The 27,763-nt window shown below is 43.5% G+C and overlaps 1 long non-coding RNA gene across 1 annotated transcript in view; it reads left to right on the top strand.

Moving 5' to 3' along the window:
• Positions 1–27,763, top strand: part of LOC101804509 (uncharacterized) — a 163,608-nt gene that overhangs the window by 80,632 nt on the left and 55,213 nt on the right. The window contains exon 4 of the long non-coding RNA XR_011803674.1: positions 4,257–4,344. This is a non-coding gene — a long non-coding RNA (uncharacterized lncRNA). The remainder of the gene's footprint in view (positions 1–4,256; positions 4,345–27,763) is intronic.

The raw sequence follows: 27,763 nt of genomic DNA, 5'->3' as shown, positions 1-27,763 counted from the left end.
CATTCAAGGCTCTGCAAAACTGCAGCTAAGCTCCATAATAAACACTTCAGTTCTCTGGGTAGAGGTCAAAAAGGAGGCTTTTCAAAGCCAGCTATTCAACACCAATTAAAGTCATTAGCTAAAACTCACTAATTCTAGCTCCCTATTTGTATTTAAGGTACAGACATGGATGATACAGGCACGACAAATTACAGGAATGGAAACAACCTGAAGGGCGTGTAAAGCAAAGGAAGAGTTGAATTTTGTTGGTTTGCTGTAGGATGCAAGTGTGACTTAGCTAAGGACTGTGACTGGACAGGAAATGTTCAAACTTTGAATTGGGATTGCAGCTTTCAGTTTCAGTGTATTTCTCTGAGAGGCTCACTTTTTTTCCAAGTGAAACTAGAGGTACCCCTCTATTCACCTAATTCATCACACAGTACATGAGATCAAAGACTTCTCAGATTAATCTTTGCCTGGATCAAGTCACCTGCCATAGAGAACAGCAGCCAAATGAAGTGCGTGGCGATTTCTCTTTTGTTGGTGTAGTCTTGGCTGCTCATCCTTGAGTAGCTGAGAGCTTTAAGCAGCGCTTTTCCCTGTCACGTAATCAGACATCCATCTGAAGGGCTGGGAGACGTCCTTCAGACGTGGCTGGTTAGGTGTTTCTATCACTTGGCCACCATCCTGCAGCCCTTCCCAAAACCTCCAGCCAAGTCCTGCCTATGGATCTGGGATGGACTGGTGAGCTTTAGACTGCAGCGTTGCCAATGTTTTAGAGTTCACCACATGTCAGATAGGATTCAAAAGGAAAGCATTAAAATTCTCTAAAATACATGTGACCTTGTCATCATGTTGTCATCTTCTTGATCTCTGTTTCATCAATGTCTCTTATGTTTCAAGTCAAAGCCAAATTTTGAAGCCTCAGGATTTCCAAAGGACAGATTTTGCTCTTTCTCATCATTTCTCTGCCTTGCACTGGAGACTTTTCCAGCACAAGGACACGATGGCTTGTGGTGGCATCCTGGGGAGAGAGGTCTGAACCTCTGCGAGTGGCTGTCAACAGGATTTGCTGAGCACAGTCATGTAATCCCATGTTCTTCAACTGGACGTTCAGTAAGGCAAAAATGATGCAGCAGCAGCCTCCCTGGAGGAGCGGTGGGTGTGATCAAACGTATTTTTACTGTGGTACAACAGCTGATGAGATGCCAAGAACATTGTTCCTTATCACTGTCAGCATCCAGTAAGAAAGATGGGCCTCAGACACTGAGAATAAAAAGCTGCAAACCAAAACCAGGGCAAGAAGTGGGAGGTCCTCTCAGTGATGCTGCAGATGCTTGTATGGGTAATGGATACAAGGGCCGGGGCAGAGGTCAGCATTTTGGTCATGGTGCTAATCAGATTTGCCCTATCAGATCTCCCTGGTAGCTGGGATCCCCAGCCCTCCTTTGCACCAGTTTCCTTTGCCTGTATATTTTGTAAACCTCAGAATAACATTTCCCCACGACCACCAAACCAATAAAGAGGTCAGCCTTCCCGCAGACTGGAAGATATTAATGGGAGTAGCAGCAATTTAAAGCTGCTTGAAGCCTAGATCCTGGTCGTTCCTTCTAAGCCTTGCATTTAGGATTATTTGAATTGATGTACATTTCTTTCTGAGAAGCTTCTTGCTACAGGGGCTGTATTGACATTGCCAGTGTCTGCAGCTTCTGCAACAAAGCAGGCACCTTCAGCAAAGGCTTTGGCAGGAAGAAGGTTCAGCCTGTTCACAAGCCAGGCAGGGTCAGGAGCTGAAGCCAGATCTCATGAGTGTTAACATTTCTTCTAATCACAAACCCTCTTTTCTTTCAGTGACTCAGTAGTACAGCCAAAATCACTACTGAAGTTTAACCAGTTCTTTTTATCAAGACTGGAACTGCATGTAGGGTTGTCATTCCAGAATGCACTGATGAGCTACACAAAGCCTGAAGGAAAAACAGATGTAGGAAAGTAATTCTTGATGCTAGAGATTGCAGCTTCATGCACATGAACAAAGTATCTCTTAGTCTTTGTATTCCTGTAAGGGGAGATGCATGTGGGTGTATATGATAAATGGAGAGAAGGACATTAATGAGCCTTTAAAAACCAAAACAAAGCAGATGCCCTGTATGATGCAGTGTACGTGGCAGTCTGTAAGCAGTTTGTGACAGTTGTCTCTCAAAGCATTTCCCGGACTAGGATGGCAGATAATTTGGAAGCAGATTATTTAATGGGAAGAAATAAAGGATATGACATCCAAAAGTGAAATTAATTCTGTAGAGCTTTAACTGGAGTGGAGGAAATTCTTGGGAATGTCTCCAGGTCAGTACAAGTCAAGCCAGCTTTTGATTTAGCAATACCAAAATCTCAGCCTGTTCTTCTGCCAATTAGTTAATTGCAAGTACCCAGTATTATTGCTGTGGGAAGGTGGATATGCATTGCCCTCCTTTGTGAGCCTCTTCGAGCAGTGATTACAGCTGCCCCGGGAAATAAAGGGATCATGACATTCACTTGTATGCACTTGAATTGTGCCATTGTTGGGCCTTATGATGAGAAGCATGGCAAAACTTCTGCTCAACTAGAATTAGTTTCTTTACACAACATGGATAGTAAGGATCTGTAAGAAGGCTTAGACAGAAACTATTTTTGTTTAAATAATTTCTCACTTCCTGCATTATTCAAGACTTTGGGCCTTTTGCAAAGCCCCTCCAGCATCCCCTGCCACAAACAAAGGCCCATCTGTGACCTGGTCACTGTGTGCAGCAAGAGACTTTTGTCCTTCTCAAGTTACAGATGAAACTGAAAAATCAAAATAAAAAACTTCTCCTCTTGCTAAGGAATCCTGAGGTTGGAGAGACTGTGAATTTGCTTGGAGTTTTACTGCTGTGTTAGGAGGACACAAAGATTTGTATGAATCTTGAAGGCTCGTCTTTTAGACAAAACTGAATTCAACTTTATACCAAAGTTACATCTGGCAAATGCAATCTGAAATTAGATTTTTTTTTTTTCTCTCTCTTTTTTTTTCTTCAGGAAGAGGTTGCCTGCAAATTAATATCATGCTTTCCTCACTAAAATTGCTCATCTTGGGGTCCTTTGTTACTCTGAGAAGATCTTTGACATGTCTGTAAAGCTATGTAAGCTCTTCAGCTTGGCTGTATTAGAGGGTCAGCATATTGTTCCTAGCAGACATGGGTCTCCATGTATTTCTATAGAAGAATGTACCAGGTTGTTTTCTGATGGGATCAAAGCAAGCAGGAATTTCTCAGAGATGCTTTGGGGGAGGGGAGACCCTATGTCGCGGAGGACAAAAGGTGAGAGTGGCACTAGAGCCAGTTGCCAGACCTAATATGCTTGACACGGTGTCCTTAGGACAGCAAGCCTTGGGTAATCACATTGGATAGGCAGATAGCATAAAGATACTGGATTTATTTAATTGTGGCACTGGTGAAGAGGTCACCCAAAACATGCACAGTGAAGCTATGTGGGGGAAATGAAAAGGACTCGGAACCTTTCCCTTCTCTTAATCCCCAGTGCCCATCCCTGGGCACCACAGGCAGCAGCAGATTGAAGCAGGGAAGCGTTACATGCTCGTGAATGCTGTGAGAGCCTTTCTGAACATCGCTGTTTTCTGACAAAGCATGTTCTCACTCTGTCCTTTGATGGCCAGAATTGCTTTGCTCAGTGCTTAACCCTGACCATCTATGATCTGAAACCCTGTGGGGTGAAGAGGATTGGAAGCATCACTATAAAAGCCAGTGTTAAAAGACGTGCTTTTAAAAAGTACACAAAAAGTAGCAGGAAGTCTTGAATCATTTCCTACCAAAGGAAAAGTGGTGGACTGAACCCTCTTGACTTCACCATGAGTCACTGTGTCCCAGCCATGCGCTGTTTAGGAGAAGGGGAGGACCGACCCCAGAGCCATGGCTTTGAGTTCAAGATGATCAACAGGCGAGTTCAACCGTTTCGTGAAAGTCTTCAGGAGATGACTCACAGCTCTGCCTTAACGCTGCAGCCTGTGAGCTAAAGCATGTGATTTGGAGAGTGCAAGTGGAGGTATCTGCCATAGACCCATCAGGCTTTTACTGCAGGTGGAAACTCTCAGCACCTTGTTGAGTAATGCAGTCTGTAAGCATGACAAGCCATTTCCCATTATTTTAAAGTAAAGAATAAGGAAAAGAAGGTGATTTTTAGAACAAAAGCTAGTTTATTTTGGCTTTTATAATTTCAGATTTTAATAGTTTTGCATTTTTTTCCCACAGGACCTCCATCAGAATGTGAATGCACGGAGTTCCTAGAAAAACAACCGAGGCGCGCCTCCGGGCCTGCTCTGCAGGACGCCTGTGATGGGTGAGTGCAGAGTGGCCATCGCTGGGGCATGAGTAATTTTCGAATATGTTGGGCCATAAGTAAATGTTGAACAAGTGTATGGTGCCATAAAGGAAAGATAATAGTCTGAATGGAGGAATAGAGTTGCCAAAGGCTCTGCTAAGTCTTGAAGACAGCTGGAAAAGGACTGAACAGTATTTCTCTCTGCAGTTTTATGTGCAGAGCACCTCTGGAAAGCCAGCCAGCCAGAGGTGCTGTTTCTCAGGGTGGTAGCCTTGGTGCACTTCACATGCTTGGTGGTGGTTGGGGAACATGGAGGACGGTCTGGGTCAGTGTATTGAAGATGTCTCAATACTGCTCTGCTAACGTGGCGTATTTCAGAGAGGCAGACTTTAACTGAAGGATCTAGAAGACATTTGGGCCTGCAGCAGATCTGGTGAGTGACAGGTTGAAGGGTCCAGCTGGAAACTTTGGCAGAGCTCGCGGAGTATGTGATAAAACAGATTAGGACTGGCATGGAACAAAACAGCCTGAGATTATCTGTTGGAAGATCTCGAATTAACCCATGGTGGAAGCTGAACACTTCCCCAGGGTGGAAGCTGAACACTCTTGGCTTTTCGGTGGCCGGCTAAAGGAATGAGTTGGGGGTAAATAAATTGAAAAGATTTCACTGTGATAACAGCTGGGGAAAGTGCTCATTATTGTGTTAAGCATATTCAAGTCTTTGGTGTTTTTAAATTTGTGAGTTGGTTCACTGAAAGGTCAGGGACTGAATCAATGAGGAGGAGTTTTGAGGATGACTCCAGGCAATGAGAACCTCTGCACAGAGTACGCCTAGCGCTGAGAATGCCCTCCTGCCCAAAGCCATGTTTTGAGAACATTTCCCTTCCGCTAAGGCAGGAATTGAAAGATGGGCAGGATTTCTACTCTTGATGTCAGATGCTGATGTTCCCTTTGTTTTTTCTTGGTTATAGCAGGGGTGAAAAATGGAATATATAGGTAGTGCTGAAAGAGAGAAACTGAAAGTGAAAAAAACCCACTGCTGCTGGGAAATCTGAACTGCCATTTTGAGGGGAAGCAAAGCAGCAAGGGCTGCTGTGGGCAAGGTTGGTGGTCTCCTTCACCCTGTGTTCAGTGCTGTTCTATCTGCAGCAAAAAGCACCAGGATCGCTGTGGTAATCTCCTTTTCACAGAGATGACAGCTTGAGAGCTTCCCTGTGGTTCTCTGGGAAGTATGCTTCACAAGCTGGTGTGTAAGAGGTGTGCAGGGAGCTTTTAGGGTCAGCAGCATTGTCTGTTCTTGCTGTGTTAGGGCATTAAGAGCTGGGCATGTGGCACAGGAGAAAGTAATGCCCTAGGAAGTGTTCTAACCTCCTGCAGAACGAGCACAGCATGCAGGGCAGTTTGTTAGAGGAATGAACTGTAGCTTGTACCTGGCTGCCCTCTCAAATCTTGCTGAGTGGTGTGTGCAAGCATCCATCCAGCAGCGCCTTTTAAAGTGGTTGAAAATAAACATGGCAATATATAATGCAGACCAGAGCAGACTGAGGCAGTGAACTCTGGAGGAGTGAACAGTCAGCTCCAGAAAATAAGGATGCTGTGGCACATGATGTTCTCTGGTCCTTTTTTTTTTTTTTTTCTTTCAATAATGATGGCAAAGGTTCAGTTATTTATATCCTTGCTAGTGTGTACTGGGAGGCAATCTGAGATATTGCCCACTGTTACTAAGATATTTACAATCTCAGCAAAATATTCTGCTCTTTTATCTTGGAAACATGAAAGGAGAGAATGAGCTTGAGCATGCAAATGAGAATCTACGTTAGTGATGTGGATTAGCCAGGCTTGCTGTGGACGAGAGCTACTTGTTGCCATTCACTAGAAACACACGGCATCGTGTCACACTGATGGCTGGAGTGCTCAGGCAGGGTATCAGAGGGAGGATTGCAATTTTTTTTTTTAATTATTTTTTGTTTGTTTGCTTGTTTGGGTTAGCACAACTCCTTGGGAAATAATGTTTGGTCCCAGAAACAGGTTTGCAGGAACTCCTGGGAGGCATCATGAATGCTCAGGCATTCAGGTACACACCCCAGAGAATAAATGGTGAATTGATACATGTGAATAGACCATGGGTCTGAATAATCATTCTCCCAAAGACTCCAGGGAATGCTGCTAGTCTGAACACTGCAGGAGGAGAGCTAGGATTTATTTGGTGAAGATTCACTTACCATAAATAAATAAAAATAAATAACTAGGCTAAATGAGTAATGAATAGTTCAGCCAGCTCTAATGCTAAATAAACAGACTGAATGGTAATGAATATATTGGAACCCATTTGAACTGGAGCTAGAAATCCAAGGAGAAATAACTGGCACTTAAATTAACGCTCAATATAAAATATAAATATATGATATAAAATATAGATCTTTTTTTTTCCTCCTGAGATTTTAAAGATTCATCTGCTCTCAGTGTTTGGAAGGTTTGAGCTCCACACGCTGCTCAGTGCCGTACAGTGACATACATCACAGAAGAGTTGTAAAATTCCTTGATGTATGCTTTTGGACAGTAACTATATTTGTAGCGGCTCTCATGGAGGGTGGTATTTATACTGGTAGGAGAGTGCTTTAAATTCATGCAGCTATCTCCATATAAAGCATTTTTATAGGATTTTCCACACTATGGGGGGTTGCACGACTTTAATTATGCAACTCAAGCCGAAACGGTAAAACTTCTGTGTGAAGATAAGCCCTTTAGCAAGGCAGACTCCTGCGCCTGAACTTAAAAGAAAATCATTTTCTTCTTGTGAGTTCCCCCGAGAACAGCAGGAAAAATCAATAGCTGCTCTGGCACGCAGGAGGGGCTGCTCTTTGCAGGCAGCCCTGGGGTGTTGCAGTGCACGTGCTGCCTTGTGCTCCGATCCTGGCGTAGCTGAGGTCACTCACCCCTGGGTGGCACGAGGCTGCCCAGGGGCCACCGAGTGCTAATCAGACACTTGTGGCCACTTGAGTCCACTTAGCAAATTTGGTAGGGCTGCAAACAGCGGTGGGAGTCAAAGAGTGAAGAGCAGCTCGAGTGAAACTGGCTGATCAAGGCAAAGAAAAATCAGTGTGCAAATGGAGCTGCTGAAAAGGGGCAAGATTATTTTCTTTGGAGAAACCATGGCTGCTCTTTTAGGGAGGGCAAAACACCTGGGGAGTGGGACAGGACCAGCTTTGGGCCTTCATGGGACCAGTCCTGGTTGATGGGCTGGGGACATCCTGTTCCAGGCATGGCTGGTGGCTGGGAGCTGGCAGGTGGAGATGCTTGTTTGCTCACTGAGGCTTTGTAGAGCAGCAGGTGCTGAGGCCCACTGTGGGGTTAGAAGCGTTTTGGAGACCAAGTGGCAGCTAGAAATTGATACCAATATCCCTGTGGTGGGCAGGCTGAAAATTACATGTCTCTAAGGACATGGGGTGACAGCATGGTGGCATCAATAGGGAAAGGAGCCAGAGGAGCTAAAAATCACTGGTTCACATGATTTAAAAAAAATGGATGGAGAAATGCTTTCCCTTCAGGTTGTCTCCATCGCTGTGTTCTGCAAAGCAGCTTTTAAGGGCAGAACACATCTGTATTCTGACTGCACTACACAACACGCAGAATATAAGAACTTAGAAACTAATAAGGTATGTAGTCCCCCAATGTGAGCTGAAATGAAAAAATGAGAGCTTTTTGCTTTATTATAATAGCGTGGAGCAGAGTGAAATAATGGCTCTGCATATGAAATAGTTAGGAGGATAATCAACCCAAACCTCCTATGATCCTACAATAGAGGCACCAACACTGGAGGCAGGCAGTGGAGTTAATAAATTAAGGTGCAACTAAAATAGATTCATGGTCATTTAACAACGTGTCAGGGCTCCTAGAAAAATGAGTATAATGTATTTAAGTCTAATGTAAAAATAACTTTAAACAGAAAAGAATGAAGGAAGGGGAAAATGGGAGAAGATTTATTGCAGCAAACAGCTGAGGTCAATTTGCTTTCACAGCAGATGAGAAGAAAACAGCACACGTATGCCAGGAGCTGGCTGTAGCACTTCCTCCTTCCTTCTGTAGGAAGCAAAATAGGTTGAGAAAGTATCTGAATGCTCTTCTGGTGAGTTGCTCAAGTGCCTAGGAAAGGCCAAGTGTGATGTCTCATCTTGAATTTTCCTGGAGCAGTCGTTTTCCACAGAAGTCAATAGCCTCGTTTCATGAGAACCAACCTCTGATCACCAGCTCAGGACTTGGCTGCCCAGCAAATATTCACATGGGGTTTTTGTTGTATTTGGGAGGGAGGGTTGATGGAATTCACTTGAGCCATTGGTATTTTATTTTCTGTTCCCTCTACGTTGTTGTCAGCTTGGGAGACATCACTGTCTGCTGGGTTTCTATCTAAGGATGGCAGTCAGCAATGCAGCTTGGGCAGAGTAGATGCAGCCAGCAACTCCCTGGCCCCTGGGAATCCATCTCTGTCTGCAGCCTTTGGCTACATAGTTTAAGAAAAATCTATGCAGTTACTTAAGTACGTAATTACTTTTAAGCTTTGCCCTACAGAGAAGCAGGGGGGATTCAGAGGTTCCTATGCAGGCGCTCAGGTTGGCTTTAAGTCAGCCAAGGAAATGGCTGGCTGGGTGCTGGGAATGCTTTGGTGGGGCTTTGCAGGCAGAACATAAAGACCGATTTTGCTAAACAGGCAGTTGAGGACTAACCCCTCTCAGATGGACACAGTCCAAGCACAAAGCTTTGCCCTGCAGAACTTTGTTGTAGGACGCCGAGTTGCTCCTGCAGTGCTGAAGCTGCGTCCCTGCCCGTGCCTCTCCCTGGCCGTTGCACCCCTGGGCAGCCCCAGCCGCCATCAGGCAGTGCTGGCAGAGGTATAATCATTGCACCTCACCGCAGGCATGTGAGGGCCTTTAGGAATGAAATATTTGTTGGTTTTGCACAGTGGTCTCCCTCCAAAGGACTCTGAAATGTGAACTAGAAAAGGGTGTGGTGTTTGCAGGCAGGACCCTTGCTATTGCAATCCCTTTCCTCTGTTTCCCCTCAATGCTCCATGCAGGGCTGCATCGGCTCTGCTGGCTTTTCTGGTGAGAAATGCAGGGAATAATTCTATTTCTTACAGCATTATTACTTCCTCCGCTCCTGTGAAAGCATGCATGTGCCCAAACGGGCTCTATAAGGACTGCATTTTAAAAGAGATCTAAGTGTATGCTTAAAAACCTTTCCTTTCTTCCTGGGATTAAAATAGAGACATTAATTCCGATGTTTAATGGCTTTATTGCGATGGTGCTTGCATCCCTCCCATGTTCATTTTTTGTGACTTGTTTAGCACTTAGTGTCAGTGCTGTTCCCTGAAACAGCATGCTCTAAGTGAGCGGGCTCCTGGATGACATGGATGATTTATAAATACTTTATACAGTCAGAACATATTTGTGCTGGGCAGCCGTTTATTTGGCTATTTCCAGAGACTGTCTGAGCCACTAACAGTTACATTATAGAGACAAATGGAACTGAGTTTCTGCTCAAAAAAGGCTGCTTTTGGCCATTACCCTAACAAACATACTATTGCCAGATAAAAAATAGATAGGAAGCTTAAGCTTAAAAGATACTTTGGAAAAATAAAAACTCTGAGCTTGCCCCCTTTGAAGTTGATATAAAACTCCACTGATGTCAGCGCTGCAGGTGTGAGGCTTGAGAGAATTATAAAGTGTAAGAAATATTTATGGTCTTTGCTTTATGAATCCAGTGTTTGATTTAAAGGTTGCACATCTTTACTCTAAAAATCTCTGACTGAAATCTCTTATTGGAGGCAGTAAGCTATCCTGGGCTATTAAGTCTTACAGCTATGCCTAAAAATAAATGTCAAAGGAACAGGTGCAGGTAAATGCAAGCCTTGATCCTGCTTTAAGATCTCGGCTGGATCCCTGCAGGCTGGGATCCGCCGGTGTAGATCTGACAGCAGGGTCAGTCTTGCTGGGAACTGCAGCAAAGAAATGTCCAGCACCACTGAAAACATTGACCACTGAAAACCAATGTTTTCAGTGGTGCTGGAAATTTGCTTCATGCAACTGAGTTTAACGGGGCAGCAGGAAAGCAGGTCATGTCTCTGCCCAGCCAGCTGTGTGGGCTTGAGTTTGAAAATGCCAACCACTGTAGCTATCTCTTGCACAACTCATCCCGTCTGCAGCCCCTAGGCCTCGCTGCAGCAGGACTTCATTGGGATGCAGGACGGGTTTGCAGAGCCCTTTTCCCTCCTGCTCCCTCCTTCCTGAAGCTGCTGCAGGTCTTCCCAGCAGCTCCGCTGGCTTTGCTTGTTTGTTTGCCTTCCGTCATCCTCCTTGTTCTCCATACTTCGAGGTCACTACACGACCGGCAGATCTGCCCAATTTATTCCTGTGTATGACAAAAGAGACCCGGGTCAGGCAATGAGCCGTGAACTTCTCTTTCTATTTCGCTGCGGTTGTACGGCAGTGATCTGCACACTGCCAGTCATCCACCATATTGATGAGATTAGCTGGTAATTAAAAACCCAGCCAAGCCAGGCAGGGGAAGATGACTCAATTAGCAGAATGTCACTGAATCTAATTTACTTTGCTTATCACAGATTTATTCTCTAATGAATTAGAAAAGAAGAGCAGGACACCTTCAGAGGGAGATCTGGGGGCTTAAAAGCTTAAATACTTTCCAACCCCTTTATGCTCCTGGTTTGGTTTGCAGGGAGTGTACAGATATTGCCAATTGCACCGAAAGGCTGGCTCCCAATAAAGGTACCCTAAGATCATGCATGAGCAGGACTCCTGCTGTCGGCTGTTTCCTGAGAAAGGTGCTGGTCAGGTCAGACCTTCCCTTGCTTAGAAACCTTTGTGTGTTTCCAGGTTGGGGGCACGGAGAGGCTTTGGATGGCATTTTATTGGCATTGTGCTGGGTGAGCGTTCGATGTAAATGATGGTGGAACTGACACTGAATGTGATATTTGGCAGAGGAAAGCATGAGGGATTTCCTGGCTCCAAAAGCATGTCAGAAATAGACATTTTCAGCTGTAATGAGTATTTTAAGGTATTTCTCAGTGTTTTTCTCATTTCAGCAGTGATGTTCTGATGATTAACAATTAGAATAACGTATTTTACCAAAGCCCTTTGGAAATAGTTTAAGAGACTATTGGACAGATGTACAGCTGAATTTGTATGTAAAGTGGAGGCTATAAACCATTAGCTCTCCTGCTCTCTTCATAGTAGATGGCGTAGCGTATTATGGGTGATTTAAGTGAGGATATTACCAGGCCTTGAGCTCTTAATCTGATCTGCATGACAAAACCCACATGGCTTTATGGGGTCTTAGCAATCTCACTGGGACTGTACGGGGGTCTGTACACAGCAGGCACACAGTAGGATCAGGACTATAGGCTGTGGGGTGGTCACTCCTGTTAGAGCTCGTGTGTTGTTGATCCATACCTGTGCTTTAAAGGCTGGTACAACGATTTCTGTTTGGGCAAGGAGACTATAACTGGAGCAAAACATGTAAGTCTGATAACTGCTCAAGTAATAATAAACATAATAGAAAATACAAAGCTTTTAAAGCTTCCAAAGCTATTAGAGGATCTCAAGAGAGAGACTTAATCCACACTGGCATCTCTACCAGTCCAGCAAGCAGTTCTGGAAACTGTAATGAGATGTATGCTTTTGTGTAAGCATGTACGTGTATGTTGATTGCAGAAGGGAGAGAAGGGTTCATAATGAGAATGAATAGGATGGGAAGTTATCTCTATTTCTGTCCTGAATCCATTACCAAGGCATGAGAAATGTCAGTTCAGTGAGTCTGAAACTGCCCCTAAAATTTAGTACTTCCACTAAATGTGTAACAGCTTCAGCAGAGAAGAAAAGTTTAGACATAGATTGTTGTGCACAGATGGACACAAGTATTTTGCAGCTCTGAATGTTACACTTTAATATTCTTTCCTACTATTTTCAATCCCTGCTCTCTTATTTCTTGTCCCAGTAGTTCTCCATATCACTGAAAGCAGTTTGTTGAGCAACATGTAGTCATCACAGCACTTCTCTACCATATCTCAATTGCAGCAGGCTGGTTGGTTTCCAGAGATGTGGCTATTGCCAAATGTACCTCTCTAAACTGGAGAGAGAAAAACTCACTAAGGTATTCTCATTAAGCTAATAATGACAAGGAAGTTCAGATCCTCTCCACTGAGTCACCGGAGTTACAGAGCCAGGAGAGTCTGTGTCATGTTCAAATGCTGTCAGCAGCTCTTGCTAAATGAGTGTTTTGTATGTGTGCTGAGATCATGATTCTGAGGGTTCTGTAAACTAACTATAAAAATTATGACTGGTTGGAGTACTGATACTAATGTACTATAACTATTACTAATTCCATTCTAGCTCAGCTGTTAATATGGTATTGCAATTTCTTGCAAATTTTTAGAAGAGATTGCAAACCACGGATAACTTTAGCAGGTCAGTGTTGTAACAGCAGTGGAGTTGGTGTGTTAAGTAGCAGGGGTTAATGCAAAAGAGGTAGGAGTGAGCAGAAGTGGTGAAGAAAGCTGGGGAGCTCCTCAAGGATCCAAGGATGAGAAGCTGTACCTTGATGCTGTGAAAGAGAGGGAACAAGAGGAAAGAAGCTGAAGGATCTAATCACCAAAGCTTATGGGGAAGAGCTGAAAGTGGACTGCAGAGGTTAGGAAGCCTGGAGGTGTGGGGGCTGGATGCTGCAGGTGATGAATGAACTGCTGTGCCAGTGCACAGGAAACAGAGAGGGTATGCGGGGATGTGCAAGTGACTGAAAGCCTATCGGTTAAAAATGAAAGAGGCGAGGTAAAGACAGTGGCATTAGAGGAGCTGGTTCTGCTACACACTGTAAATCTCAGGGACTGGAAAGATCAAAGAGGAGTGGATCCTGGGATTAAGACTGTTGAAGGAGAGTCCCCCCGAGGCACTGGCTGTACGAGCCAGCTCAGCTATCGCTGCTGGGCTTGCAAGCAGTGCCATGGAAAAGGAGCGTTCAAACAGCTCCTAAGCCCTGTGGTGCGGCATCCCTCCTCCCCACAGGACCTCAAAGTGCTTCATAAAATCAGACACATCGGGAAGAGATCTCTGTCAAACCAAATATTTATTTTAAGTGCTCTTACTGGAAAATATAGGGGATGAAAGGGACTTAAACCTCTCAGGCTCACATGTAAACCAGTGACAGTCCTCTGTGCTGATGTTTTAGAGAATCTTTTTTTATACTGCCATCATCCATGCATGGCTCTCCCTTAACTCCTCAGGGGGCTCTGTCCCTTGTTGCTCCCCTCTCTGTAGCAAGACAGCCATGGTCCATTTACCTGGAGAGGATTTGGAGGCAGTGGGAATGCAGTACGGAGAGAGGGAATGAGGTGTTCTCTCAGCACACAGACAGTGCCAAAACCAGGAGATTAACTCGTAAAGGCACCAGGAAGTTGTAACATGAAAACATTGCTGCCCAAGCAGCCCAAACACAGCCTCAGTTGCAGTTATGGAAATGTCCTGTGCCATGGGAGAACCAGAGTCCTGAGAAGAGAGAACTGCAGGAGGCAGGAGAGGGAGCTGGGGCTCCTGAAGTCCTTGTCCCTGTTCTACATCTGCTCCTGCATGCCTGGACCCAAGTGTGAGGCTGCTACACGTGGTTTTCCCCTCATGCTATGGCAAATCACGGGGAATCCAGCTCAGGCTTAGTCTTTTGAGGAAGATGCTTCCCTCAAACACGTTTAGAAAAAAAAAAGGGGGAGGGGGAGAGGAGGGAGCAGAAAACTTTTTTTTATCAGCCCTTGAGAGAGTTAATGTAGGTCTTGAGCGGAGTAAGATTACGAATGCCTTAACAGTCTCTGTCTCTGTTAGCCAACTAACATTTCTGTCTGACCCAGCCTGTCAAGGCCTTCTACAGATGAATACCAATGACCTGGGCCTTCATTATCCCATCATTACACAAATCCTGCTGTTAATTTATGTATAGGAAAGAAGTAACAGCTACATAAGGCTCCATCAGCTGCATAATTACTGCATATATTATGAAACAGCAGCAAATGCAGTCTGTGAATATAAACCATCTCTGCTCATTAGAAACCTGCAAGAATTAATTAACTGGGGCCTTATCCTGCCACCTGCAGAAAGGAGGTATTGTGGTGCTGTGGCCATGCCCAGCCTGCTGTAGGGCTGGGTGCCATTTTCCTTCTCTCTCTTTCAATGGTATTTGAGTTCTTGGAATGCAGGTCCAGAGTAAACCTTTAAAACAACTGAAATGAATCTGTAGTTCAAATAGAAAATGAAAGGGTTTAGGAATTTTCCATGAGTGACATTTATATTCCAAGATTAATTTGCTAGCACAGTCCTTATAACTTCCCAGGTTTCTGTTTGTTTATGTACCAGAAAAATGTGCTCTGCTAGACCGACTGTAGCGATTAGTTAAATTACTCATACATCCATTATTAGGAAGAAAAAAAATCACCAAAAACCTCTGTTCCACTTTGAGCCTACGTTTGTTTAGTGCCACCTGTTAATAACTTTCTGCTTGAATGATGGCCACTCATTTTGTTTATGGCTCTTGAATGTCAACCATGCACATGTTTTTGAAACCAAATTCAGGCTGGTAGATTCGGGTACCCATGGATGCATGTTTTCATGACCGCTTTTCAAGAGGAGTGGCATCGGGCTTTACCCAGTGTATGATGTGAGTGACATGGAGGGTTTGGTAGCTTAATTAAATGGGGGGGCTTTTTACCTTCCCAGCTGACGTTGGTTTACATACAGGTAAAGGAAATCACAAAAATTGATGCAATTCCTGCAGCATTTAGATTATCAGAGAGAACAGTTATACACGGATGGGCATCCACTACAGTGGCTGGCTTTGGAGAAGAGGTGACTGCCACACAGGATGGATTTCCAAGCCCAGGGAAGAGGGAAGGTGCTTGATTTCAAAACAGACAGATGCATGCCTTGAGATTGCATAGATAGGGTGAGAAAATTTCATACTTCCCAAAAGCTGTGTATTCATCACGGTAGGTGGAGGGAATAGGTAACCAGGGTGTGAAATGGGGAAACAGCTGGAGAAGGGAAGACAAACAAGAAAGGCAAAAAAAATGCAGGTAATTCAATCATGATTCCAGGCTCTGGGGATTGGGTTCTCTGTGCACCTAAACATGGGCTTGCATGGAAAACGAACGCTGGGAAAAATAGCTCCTTGGTGTTAACCAGCCCTGCTCTGTCAGCCGGGGCGGAGATCGCTGTGACTGTTGTTCCTAATTTCAGGTGAGCGTGGGGGCTGTGGCTAGCAGTCAGACACCTCCATGCTGATAACACCGATCACACGTTTAATGCTGAATTTCTCACAAAACACAGCAATAACAAATCTCCTTTGAGTCAATTCTGGCATGAAAGGAGGAAAAGCTGCATTTCCCAGGAAGGAGTCTGCTTATTCTTTTCAAGATGATTGAGTCCTTTTGAGTTTATAGCTACTTTTTAAAGCAAACTGCATGTTTTCAGCAAGTTTTTTTGTTTTGTTTTGTTTTTAATACTCCTTCTTTGGAAATTGAAGTATTGCTTTTCTTTTGCTGTTCTGTTTGTAGAATCATATAAAGAATATTTGTTTATTCACACTTGTACTGTGGGTACGTTACTGTGTCGTTTTTGTTTTATTTTCCCTTGGGAAAGGCCATGTTTGCTGCCCTGCTGTGGGAGCCATGGGGTCACCTCTTCTAGAGGGGCTCAGAGACGTGCTTCAGCAAGGCTTAAAATAACTCGCTTCTGAAGCTTTCTAAAAAGATGTAAGGCAGTCAAGTCCATCAGGCAGGGGCATTTTTATTTGGATCATTTCTTCCACCAAATAAAACAGATATAGTGTGCCCTCGCTGAATGAGATATATAAAAACTGATAAAATCAGATTTGCTCAAACTGATTAGATGTACGTAAAACTATGGTTTATTGACCTTTCTTGTAAATCCTTATTTTTCATGGAGTGCATTTACTAAAGGAAAAGGTTGCGAGTTTCTATCTACAGTTATTTCTGTTTCTGTCTCACGTGTTCTTTTTGGCTATGAGAGACAGTCTTCAAAGCTGATTTTAATTCGAATGTCTGTTGTCTTCATGAATTCTCTTCCGAGATATGTACTTTCATTTTGTCTACTGGAAGTTCCTATTAATAGTTAGGTCAAACCGTGTGATGCCAGCATGCCTTTCTCAGGGGTAAGTTTTACAGAAGCTGTCAACTTAATAAGATAGCAATAAATTTCATTTAATATAAATCAGGACTTTCACAACAGTGTCTTTAAGTGGTTCATTTTGTCTGACAAACTGAAAGGTCTTGTGTTGCGTTGGCTTGCCTTGGTGGGATATTTCAAACGCCTGATATAATGAGGCCTTTTTCTCGTGTCTTTGGCTTCTCCGGCATAAATGCATTGCTTCATTAGCAATTCCCTGTGAATGCTTCTGGTAAGGAGTGATTACTTTTCTTTACAAGTGTTGTCACTTCTCCTGTGGCTTAATTTGGGTTGCTGCGTAAAAGACATGGGGGGCATGGGGTGGGAAGAAATTCATATAAAAATTTTGACTCATTCTCTGTAATCTCACCCCAGCGTTTTGCTAGCTCTGATGTATTCTGCGTTTTAAAGGGTATGTCAACACAGTAAATTTTATACTGCCAATAAAACCTGTTGGTGAGCTCACTGAGAAATTTCTAGACCTTGGAAGGCAATTAATGTTTGAAATATGTAGTAATCTGTTTATTGCAACATTTTACACATCTACAAAATTAGGTTACCAGTCAGTAGCTAGCTGTAAACTATGAGGCTGCAAGATAAACCTGAAATAGTAAATAGTGTGTATTACACTGCATGATCATTTTAATAGTCTAATTTTCAAAGGGGTGTGAGATAGAAAATTCATACTGTTTCCAAGTTACTCTTGAAATATAAATAGTGGAGATACGTAGCTTGGTGAATGGATCTCTGGCACATGGTAATTACGCTGATTCTAATGATAGTTAAACTCTAGTTTCAGCTAAATGCTAATAAGTGAGGGGTAGCAGCCTTAATTAAATCTGCAGACTGTGTTAGGCTGTTGTTCAGGCTTCCTTACCATCTCAAGAAAACTCCCAGCTGCCACCTAGCCAAGCAATACCTTGGGTCCCTCACGAACACCTGCGTCCAGAGGGCTACCTGCTGATGCTGGAAGAGGGGCTGTCGTTGCTGGTCCTGTGACTCGGAGTTTCACTGGGGGCATGTTTTGTAGCCAGTGTCTTGGAAGGCAATTCAGTGATCCGGGAAGCTGAGCACGCCATGTCAAGAGGCAGACCCTAAGAAATCTGAGGTAGTGCTTGATCTGCAGGACCGTCTGACCCTGTTTGGTCTGACTGCACCATGGCTGTGCACATAAACACCAACAGGGCTTTAGTGCTTTGCACTTAAGAGCCCTTCTTCGCTGCAGGTATTTCTTCCTCCATGTATCTCCGTTTTCAAGATGCTTGGAGCCCTTTGACTTTGAGGTAAGGTGTTATATCTTTAAGATATGCACTCTGGTGGATGAATTATTCTCAAAAAGAGCTTAGATATGGCTGTTGGTGAGACAAGGCTGTAATGAAATGTCTTTGTAGGTTTTCAATGTTCAAATAAATTAAATTCTAGATTGTGTTAGAGGGTGTGTTGCCTTTTTGTAGTGGGTTTGTTGGAGCTGCATGCATCTCACCTCTCTGCCAAACTGAACTTGAACGCTTGTTCCCTCGTAGCACTGAGCCTCTTCAGCTCCTGAACATCAGGCTCACTTATTGCAGTTCTAAGAGTCAAAACGTTGAAGTGGCTGGGGAGGGCTCTTTAAGGATCTCTTGATGTCTTGAACCACAGTTTAATGAATTCCTTTGCAAGATGCATAATGAAGAGCTTGCAGGTTTCTATCAGTAGCTAAGTAAATCTGTCATTATCACCTCTGTGCAAGGTATGAACTCAAGACAAGGAAGGATGATCTGGTGCAAGTATGATGGCTGCTAATGTAATCCAGATCTCATATGCGCCTCTTGCAAATTGCAGTTAAGGTACTCAAATTCTTACAGACTAAATTCAAAGTTTCAGCCTAACCAAGAAGAAAATACATGACCTGGTTCTCTGCTCATGCGCATCAAGTTACACCAGACTATTCTAGACTTCTTTCCATGGAAGGGAGAAGCATCAGTGAGCGCAGAAAGAAGTGTTAGCCAAAGAACTCTGGCTTTGCTCATTGCAGAAGTCAGCCATGAACAATTGGTGCCATTCAGGGCTACAGCAGACAATTGGCAGAAGAAATCTTTTTCCTTTTTGTCTCATTGACACTAGAACATCCTTTTCTTGATATTCTTGTCTAGCTAATGGCTAGTTAGTAACAACCCTTTCTTCCTGAGGAAGCTCACAGGGAGGCCAACCTAAGGCCAACCTTGAATTTTCTGAAATGAAGGCGCTATTATATGGGTCTAGTCCAGGACACAGGATAGAAATAATGATTTCCTGATACTGATGGACAGAGGGCAGAAGTCTAGGACCTTTCTTTGCCCTTCAGCAAACTCAACCATGAAAAAGCAGATATTGCTCTTCTATCTAAAAGGAGAAGAAATGGCCCAGTGATATGTAATAAAATAAGTGTTAGGAGAGACAAACCTAAAAAACACTTCTGTCTCTCAACTGCTGAAGTCGTACTAAGGAGTCATTCCTTTTTCTGTCTTGTTCACTCTTTATATTCAAAGTTTAAGTAAATATATAGTTTTACTTCATATCACCACGCTCCTGCCACCAATTTGACTGAGGTCTTTTACTATATGTGATTGAAGCAAGGCATCAGTGCTATCAATCTGTAAAGGAAATTTGAAGACACTTTTTGTCACCTCTAGTTGGCAAAGAAACTCTGATCTAGCCTCATTGATAACATCTTCAAGTCACCCAAATTTCTGGCCTTAATAATGGAAGCAGCATTTTTGTTGGAATTGAGTGAAAGAAGTGTAAATGGGGGGGAGTTCAGCTCTGCTGTTCTTTACATCCAAACTTTTAGAAAAGTTCTGAAAGAAACAGATGAAAAGCAAGTAGACCAAACCCATTAGAAGTAAGACAAGAGGGAAGTAGGTGTAGGTCAGAGGTCTGATGTATTTTGATTGCAGTCGTTGATTTGATTAACTGATGGTTTCTGCATCCAGGTAGTGTAGGGGATTGCTGGCCCTTGGTGAGCTGTGCTGCGATGTAGGGAGGCCAGGAGATGTGTAGGCAAATCTTGCAGGGACATGGTGGAGCCATCCAACCTTCAATGCAGCGAGACTGATAGGCAGGAGGAAAGCCTCCAGGTAGGAGAGCATCTTCTGGGAGAGGGAGAAACAGGTCATGAGGGAGGAATCGTCCACCAGCTAGGGGATCTTCCCACCAGGAGGAATGCCCCCACTGGTACAGGCAGGCTGGCTGTAGTGCTGGGAGGGTTTGATTATTAGAAAATGAGACCCACATCGACCACTAGTCTCATAGGAGCGATAATAAGTGCAGTCTGTTAAGCAAGAAGTTAAAAGAGAGCTCTGAGAGGAACTGCTGGGAAAATAAAACACTACATGGGACTTTAGCTTCTGTTTGTTTACTTATAGAAAAATAAAATTAGAAGATACATGGATAAATATGATTTCATGAGAAAGTTAAAATAGGTTTTATACAAAAGGAAGTTATGGCTTAGAAATGAGAATTTTCTAAGACGATCATGTGTATTAGGGTTATCCAGCTGATGTTCATTGTTAGTCTGACACTAACAGCTAAGCTCTCAATAAGGGAAAGCACTTTGGTTAAAGGACAGCAAGCAAATGATAAAAATGATGTTTTTTACACTGGAGGAATGCTATTGATGGGCTTTCTGTGGATTTTAGGTAGAACCTATGCCATTCAACACATTTATAAATGGTCTGGAAAAGAGGATTAATTAATAGCAAGATGATAAAATTTACTGAAATGGAATATTCAGGGTGGTAAAAACTAAAATTGAATGCAGAATACACATGATAAAAAGTGACTGAATGGCAGCACAGAACCAAAGGTTCGGTATTAATAAATGCAAAGTAATATACGTGGGAAAAATAACTTTAAGTATTCATACACTTTGATGGGGTCTAGATTAGCTATTTCCACTGAGGAAGGTGCTCTGAAAGTCATTGTGAATATTCCTCTGAAAGCATCAGCTAATTCTAGCAGCAGTCAAAAAAGCAAATTGACTCTTGTGAATTATTAGGAAAGGAAGTGAGAACAATCCACAAAACATTATGTTACTCTATAAAGCTGTGCTCATCTCTCTGATTTGGTATGCTATTAAAGTCCTCATCTCAGAAAGGATATAAGTAGGGCTAGTGTGGAGACAGGCATGAATATTATTATATAGCTTCTGTGTGAGAAGGCTACAAGCCTTCATCTTGGAAAAATAGATCACTGAGAAGAAGATCAAAGAGGGCTCTGTAAAATCAGCAGTGGTGTGGATTGGGTTGAATTACGGATGATTTTTTTTTCTCATTGTTTCTCAATAAATGAAAAGCAAGAATAGAAATAGGCAATACATCTCAAATACAAAATAAAAAAGGAAATCTCTTGTGCCACTTATGATGTAGAAATCAGTCATGGGAAATGTGGAGTTCAAAGCTGTAAGTGGTTTAGGGAAAAATTGGGCAGGTTTCTGAAAGGTTGATGTGTGGCTAATCAGCATGCTGGTGCAATGCACTGCTGGTGTCTAAGAGCTTCCTAAATCGGAGTGGCAGGATTGTAGGGGAGGGAGTGCGCCATGGCTGTCTTCTCCTTGTTCTATAAATATGTAAGGTATTGCTGTCAGAGGCAGGGTGCTGAGCTGATCAGTATGGGTATTCCTCTGTTGAACTAGGTGAGCGAGAAAGATGGTATTTTGGGATTGTGATCAAGTCATATCTGCCAAAAAAATCTTGCCTGCCACTTGCGTGTGGAGGATCAGAGTGCTCAAGGACAATAAGCTTAGGATTTTTGGCCCACTGGGAGGTGCTTGCAATGTCCGAAATCTGAGCACAACTTCCCAGTGGCTTGTAAGGAGAAGATCACTTACTACCAGTTGACCCATTCAGACCATATTCTTTCAAAATTTCAGAACTGAAGAAATCCAAGCAAGCCCGGATACAGTTAGGGCCCTTGAAGGCTCTTGCAACTTTATTGGTGATTAGGGGGTGCTTCATCTCGGACTGCACATGAAGCCGCCCTTAGTACAAACAGAGCAAAGAGCTTGAAAGCTGCTATGGCATCATCCTTACTCTTTGCGTGGGCACCAAGTCCTGTGTTGCTTTTTTTAATTTTTTTTGGCTTTTCTTCCCCCCTCAAGTCTTGCAAAGATTTTCCCTCTGTCTTATATGACTTGCCAAGCACTTGTCCCAGTTCTGGCAATCACATACAAAGAGAGATGAATACATCATAAAATGTATACAGCTTGAAGAGTTTTATGTCTTTTAAAGAGATCAGCTTGCCTTCCCCACAGTAAAACAGTTTGCGATCTGTGGATGAAAAAACCCCAGAGCTGTATAGAACAATGAACGCACTAAAACCCTCTGGGATAAATCCTACAGTGTTAGGCAGGCCTGAGATAATTATCGTTTTCCAGCAGAGGAACGAGGCAGCAAGCTGCGTAGAGTTCTGAGTTTTATCTGTTCTCTTTCTATCAGCAGAGGAAGAACTTTCATGCTCAGTTGGTATGAAAAAATGTAATGAAACTCTACAGCAACTAACTTAAAAGCAGAGTAACTCATTAGGACTTCTGTCCTCCAATTATGTCCCAATTTGCTTACCCCATCAGGTGCCAGTTAAATCCCACTTTATTTTGTATTTCCATCTATCATTCCAGCAATCGCTTTGATGCCTTTGAGGTTTATCTTGGCTGGTGTCACGGTACTGAGTGTGGCTTAGACTGCAGACTGGAGTGTGGAGCTACCTTTGGACATGCTGACCTGGCCACAGCTGCGTTGGGTTCAGAGATTACCACCACCCCCAGCTTGTCCTCTCCTTTTCTCCTGAGGTTTTCTGCACTCTTCAGCTCTGCCAGCATAACTTCCACGTCTAAATAGAGTAGTCACAGAATCACAGGAAGGCTGAGATTGGAAGGCACGTCTAGGGTTTGCCCAGTCCAAGCCCCTGATCAAAACAGGGTCAACTACAGAGAGTTGCCCAGGGCCACGTTTGAGTTTAGAATATCTGCAAGGATGAAGACTCCACAATCTCTATGGAAAACATGTTGCAGTGTTTGATCATCCTCACAGGAGAAAATAGCTTTTTCTTATGTTTGAATTGATTTTTTTTTGTGTGTTTCAGCTTGTGCCTGTTGCTTCTTGTGCTGTCACCTAGAAGAGTCTGGCTCATTCTTCTTTACTTGTCCCCACTTGGTATTTACATACATAAATAAGTCCTCCACCACCCTAAGCCTTCTTTCCCCAGAATGAACAAACACGCTTCTCTCTGCCTCTTGCATGTCAGGTGTCTCAAGCCTTTATTAATCTTAATAGCCTTTTGCTGGACTTTTTTTGAGCACCAACCTGTCCAGAAGTGGCCACAGACAGTAGCACTGCAGAGAGGGCTCCCCAGGGCTGAGCAGAGGTGAACAATTACCTCTTCCACCACTGGCAGTGGTCTGCCGTGGATGACCCAGGCCCTGCCAGGATGCTGTTGGCCTTCTTTGCTGCAAAGGTATGTTGCTGGCTCATGTTGAGCTTGGTGTCCACCAGCACCCAGCTCCTTTCCTGCAGAGGTGATAAACCTCTGTGCTTTTGTTTTGTCAGAGGAACATGGGGAAATGGAAACGTTCTTAATAGTTGGTTTTTGTTTGTAAAACACAGGTCCTTTGGGCAGAACTGAAAAGAGTGGATTCCAGTGGTAGCGAAGTGCATGGCTTTGAGAGGACCCCGAGGGCAGGGGTGGAGGAGAGGAAGATGGCTGGGCCGAGAGGTCAGTTTAACCCTGCTGAGCAGCAGCCGGGACAACCCAGCTGAATGCAGCCTTTGTTCCTCTGAGTGGTGAAAGGCATTACAGATCCTGTCTGAGCAAAGTCTGCGCAGACTTTTTGGGGGTGGGAAGGGATGGTGTTGTCTGAGGCTTGTTGGTGGCTAGAGCTGAGGGCATTTTTCACTTGCATGGGTCCAGGATCAGTGAGATGGGAGGACTGGGTGTAGAGGGACACAAGCAGGCTCCATGCATTGGCTTTGTTAGCAGTGGGGTGGTTGCAGTGCACCTGAGCTGTGATGTCCCAAACGCTGCTCCCTTCTTCCAGCTGACTCCCTGTGGGTTTGCCAGCAAAGTTCCTCATGTGTTGGGAGCCCCTGCAGTGAACAGATGGGCATGTGTCACTTATGAAAACTTCTTGCTTAGCCTGGTGTTAGCAAGCCATGGAACAGCGTTGAACAAGTGCATGCGGCCATAAGGCCCAGCTCAGCAGGGGTAGTGGCTCAGCTCCTGGGAGCGGGATATTTGCGTTAGTCCCATCCGGCTCTTTAAGCAGGGCTAATTAGCCCATGCATCACTTGTCTCTCTTCTGGCGCCAAATCTGGAACTAGTCTGGGTATGAATGAAGTGTACTGTGTTTATCGCGTGCTGTAAGCATGCCTGTAGGTTGCTATGTCACTTAGGCTTAGACCCACGAAGGGATTTGGATACCTAATTCTGTGCAGCCAGCAGGAATTAGACATCTAGGTCTGCCTGAGGACCCAGTCCTGAGGCTTTTAGGCCAGTGTTACTCAAAAGATACTCAGTATGATTCAGCATGTGTAAATCAGTGTTGATCTTTTTCTGAAAAAGGGTCACCTTGATTTATGCCAGCTCAGGATGTAACATGCAGATTTTGTAGGAAGATGCTTGCATTTTCTCCTGAAACCTATGGTTGTGTCCCGGTGATCTGTATTCCACTGCAGCACAGAGCTTTTTCAGAATTTGGGAGCCATTTACGACTTCACTGCCATGCTGTGACATGATGCATTGCTTTGTAAACAGGGTCTTAAACAAACGGGGTCTTAAATCTATAAACTGGCTGGGGCTTGGCAACCCTTTGAAAATCTCTTTGCCAAATACCGTACATTACAGTACCCTCTCAACAGGCTTCACAAAGATCTGTCTGTCTGAAATGTTCACATCTCTTTTGACATGATACCAAGAAGCTATGAGACTCCCTGCGGCTTATTTCCCCTAAAAAATAAGAAAAAAGCTTGATCTGTTCTGTGTGTAAAATGATATGTCTGAAATGCGTGGTATGCAAAATTCCTCTGATAATTAATTTCTTCCAAAATGTCTTTTTTTTTTTTTTTGGAAAAAAAAAAAAGAGTATTGCTTTCTATTTTGCTTTTGGCACTTGCTTGTTAAGACATCCCGCAAACATAATATCCTTCCTGCAACATCTTGGCATTTGTGCGTCTTCTCTTCCCTCTCGCCTCCCTGTTCTCTAGAAGGAGGGAAAAGAGGATGCCTGCTGCGGTGCTGCTCTGTCCCACGTTATTCTCACACACACGTTTCAATTCACCTTTCAACATACATTTTTTCCCTTCTTCACCAAGACTTGGCTGTGTTTTCCTGAAGCTTTACTTTTTGCTAAGTCGTCCATAAGATCATTCTAACTTACTGTTTCACAGCACTTTGTTGCTTTTAAGCAGCAAGTCATCTGTTAGCACTCGTGTTTGGTAAGAACTTTGGCTGTCTCTCTCTGAGCGCTAGCTCTGGTGCCCAGGCTCTTGGTAATGAGCCTTCTTGGGGCTTCATTAGCGTGGTTTGATGTGCTGCTGCTCTGCATGCTTGTGAAGACAATGGAGTCTTTGCCATGTTGTCCTACTTCAATTCAAATCGCTCCCCTCCCCTCACTGTTGCAATTTCCATGGAAGGGGACAGAATTCTTTTCTAGCTCTCTCTCCTCCATTCCTCTTCTGCTGAATGAAACTGTGTCAGCTGGAAAGGCAGTAGGATGGAGCAAACAACTGCAGAGAGCAGTTGTCACTCAATTCTCGTCAACAAAAAAAAGTCCCATTTATATCTTCTCTCCTTCCTTTCCACCTTCCTGTGACCTTTCACATGCCATGCCACATCACTTTGCCTGTCAAAGTGAGCACTGCACTGTTACCTGGGATGCTCTTATAGGATTTTGTTGTAGGAACCAGGCATCTTCAGGCTGCCTGTATTTACATGTATATGTCCTTACTCATTACTGTCACTTAAAAGTAGAATAAAGGAAAGTAAGAAGCAAGGCAGCAGGGTTCATTGACATGGATTTGATTGGGTTTTGTCTTTGACTTCTTAGCCCTGTAGAGTCTGCTTAATTCAAAGGTGGAGCACTGGAAACCAGCTGTAAAAATGCATGCGGGCACACCAGCCCTGTTGTGCACTCATCATTTCTGTTTTCCTACAGCAGTTGCTTGAAAAGCATCAGGTTCGTAGAGGTTGTATCCACTAGTGGTCTCCTTCTGACCACGTGCCAAAATGAAGCAAATTGCAAAATATGGAAGAAAACAGGAAATGTATGGAGACGAAAGCCTGTTACCTAGCTTGAAATTTGTCAGAGACGTCATTTCTCCTTTTTTCTAAATGAGTCATAGAGTCTTTAGCAAGTGGTTGAAAAGGACCTCGATTTGGCTGATAGCTCCTACCTTCTCCTTAATGGAGAGAATAAAGCACCTCTCCTCTAAGTAGGGCATTCTGTGAAATGTGTTGGAAATACTTTTGGACACACTGTACCAGGTAATAGGAAAGAACATTTTTTGGATGCACCTGCATGTCATTCAGGATGGAAGCAGTTAATAATCCAATTACTTTACTGCATCCTCTTCAGCTTCAATTTCCATTCTCCTTTATAACAATCTCAGAGGCTGTTGCCAAACTGCCTAGACAGCCTTAGAGCTACCTGGTGAATCATAAATCTGCAGACAATGCTCTCCAAAAGTGAGCAGACTCAAACGATGTAAAATGAATTCTGGCCTTTTGCATCAACATCTCTTAACTTTTACGTTCTTTCTTAACTGATTTCATGCAGTCGGAGAAGTAGTCATTATTTTGGACTTTTTTTTCTTGTTAGGCCTTTGTATTGCTCCTCATGTGCCAAACTTTCCTTGTCAGAGAAAAATGAACTTCTTTGGTAGTGTAGGTGATGCAGCTACCGTGCCTAGTACTTGGTAAAAAAACAAACCGTAGAGCAAGTTAAGATCTCAGTCTAGTTGTCAGTGAATTAAGATGTCCATGTCATCCAAGGTAATGCTGCTGTTCACTGAATGACTGTAGGAACCAAGCTGTACATGGAGCCATCTGATCATGGAGGTATATTGGAAGGGCATGATTGGTGCCAGCACAGCAATAGCCATCCTGTCACCTTGTTAACCTTCCTATCAGGACTATCACCCAATACTTTATGCATGCTATCACAGATCAAGTCTTGTCTTACAGGGGGGGAAAAAAAAAGTGTTCATTAAAATATCCCTTTGATTTTCTTCATGCTGGACTAAAGTTTAAAAATAAAATAAAATAAAACAAAAACTCGTAACAGTACACAAGATGAAGCCAATGGGCTTCACTTTTTTTTTTTTTTTTGTTTCCCCTCTAAACTTTTAGATGAAACTCATGGAGCGTGGGTGATTGTTGGACCAACAATCACTGCAGGTTGATGAGATGCCAGAGACTTTAGAGACTTTTCAGGGTCATCTGAAGAACATGGTGGTTAAGTTTTATGTGGGCTACATGAAAGAGCAGCAGGATGGGAAGGTTTTTTTTCGCTCCTGCCATTCTTGTTTTGGATTCATTTCTGGGCTTCAGTCCATGCATGCGCTGGATGTGATAAATGACCACTGCAAGCATTCAGTAGGTGAGCAGGTTGTTGGTGGTGAGGAGGATATACTGAATGGTGATCGAGAAAGGACCGGGCTTTATGCAAATTATTTTTCACTTCAATGTCCTAAGGTGGGCTTTACTGAATTTGTCTGTTCAATGGACCATTGGTGCCAAGGTATGGCTAACCTGGAACATTTCAATCCCTGCTTCAGGCTGTGCAGTATTTGCATGAGCATAATGGCAGCTGTAGCCTGTGATCCTGGAAGTCCTGCTTGCTCCTGAGACTTCCAGCTCAGAAGGGTCAGTTCCTGTCTGTGTGGCCTACAGATAGCTGAAATGTGAGCAAACTGTCATTAATCTGAGAGCAAGATTTGTTCAGGAAGGTTTCATTCAATTACTCTTAGTGCTGCTGCAGTCAGTCCAGAGGACTTGACCACGGTTCTCCAGAATGCCAACAGACAGAAGTATGCCAAGAGGGCAGATATTTGCCTCTTCCCCCATTTCTGTTTCTCAAAGTATCCAAACCTTAATACAGCGATAAAAGAAGAGGAAAAATGTAAAGACAGCAAATACAATAACAGAATTATTTTTTGCAAAAATGTATGTAGAGCTTGTAGAAAATCTATCGTACT

This window comes from Anas platyrhynchos, chromosome 15 (assembly GCF_047663525.1).
Source record: "Anas platyrhynchos isolate ZD024472 breed Pekin duck chromosome 15, IASCAAS_PekinDuck_T2T, whole genome shotgun sequence".
Taxonomy (NCBI): Eukaryota; Metazoa; Chordata; class Aves; order Anseriformes; family Anatidae; genus Anas; species Anas platyrhynchos.
Note: the sequence above shows the minus strand (reverse complement) of the source record. Positions and strands in the feature narration are given on the sequence as shown.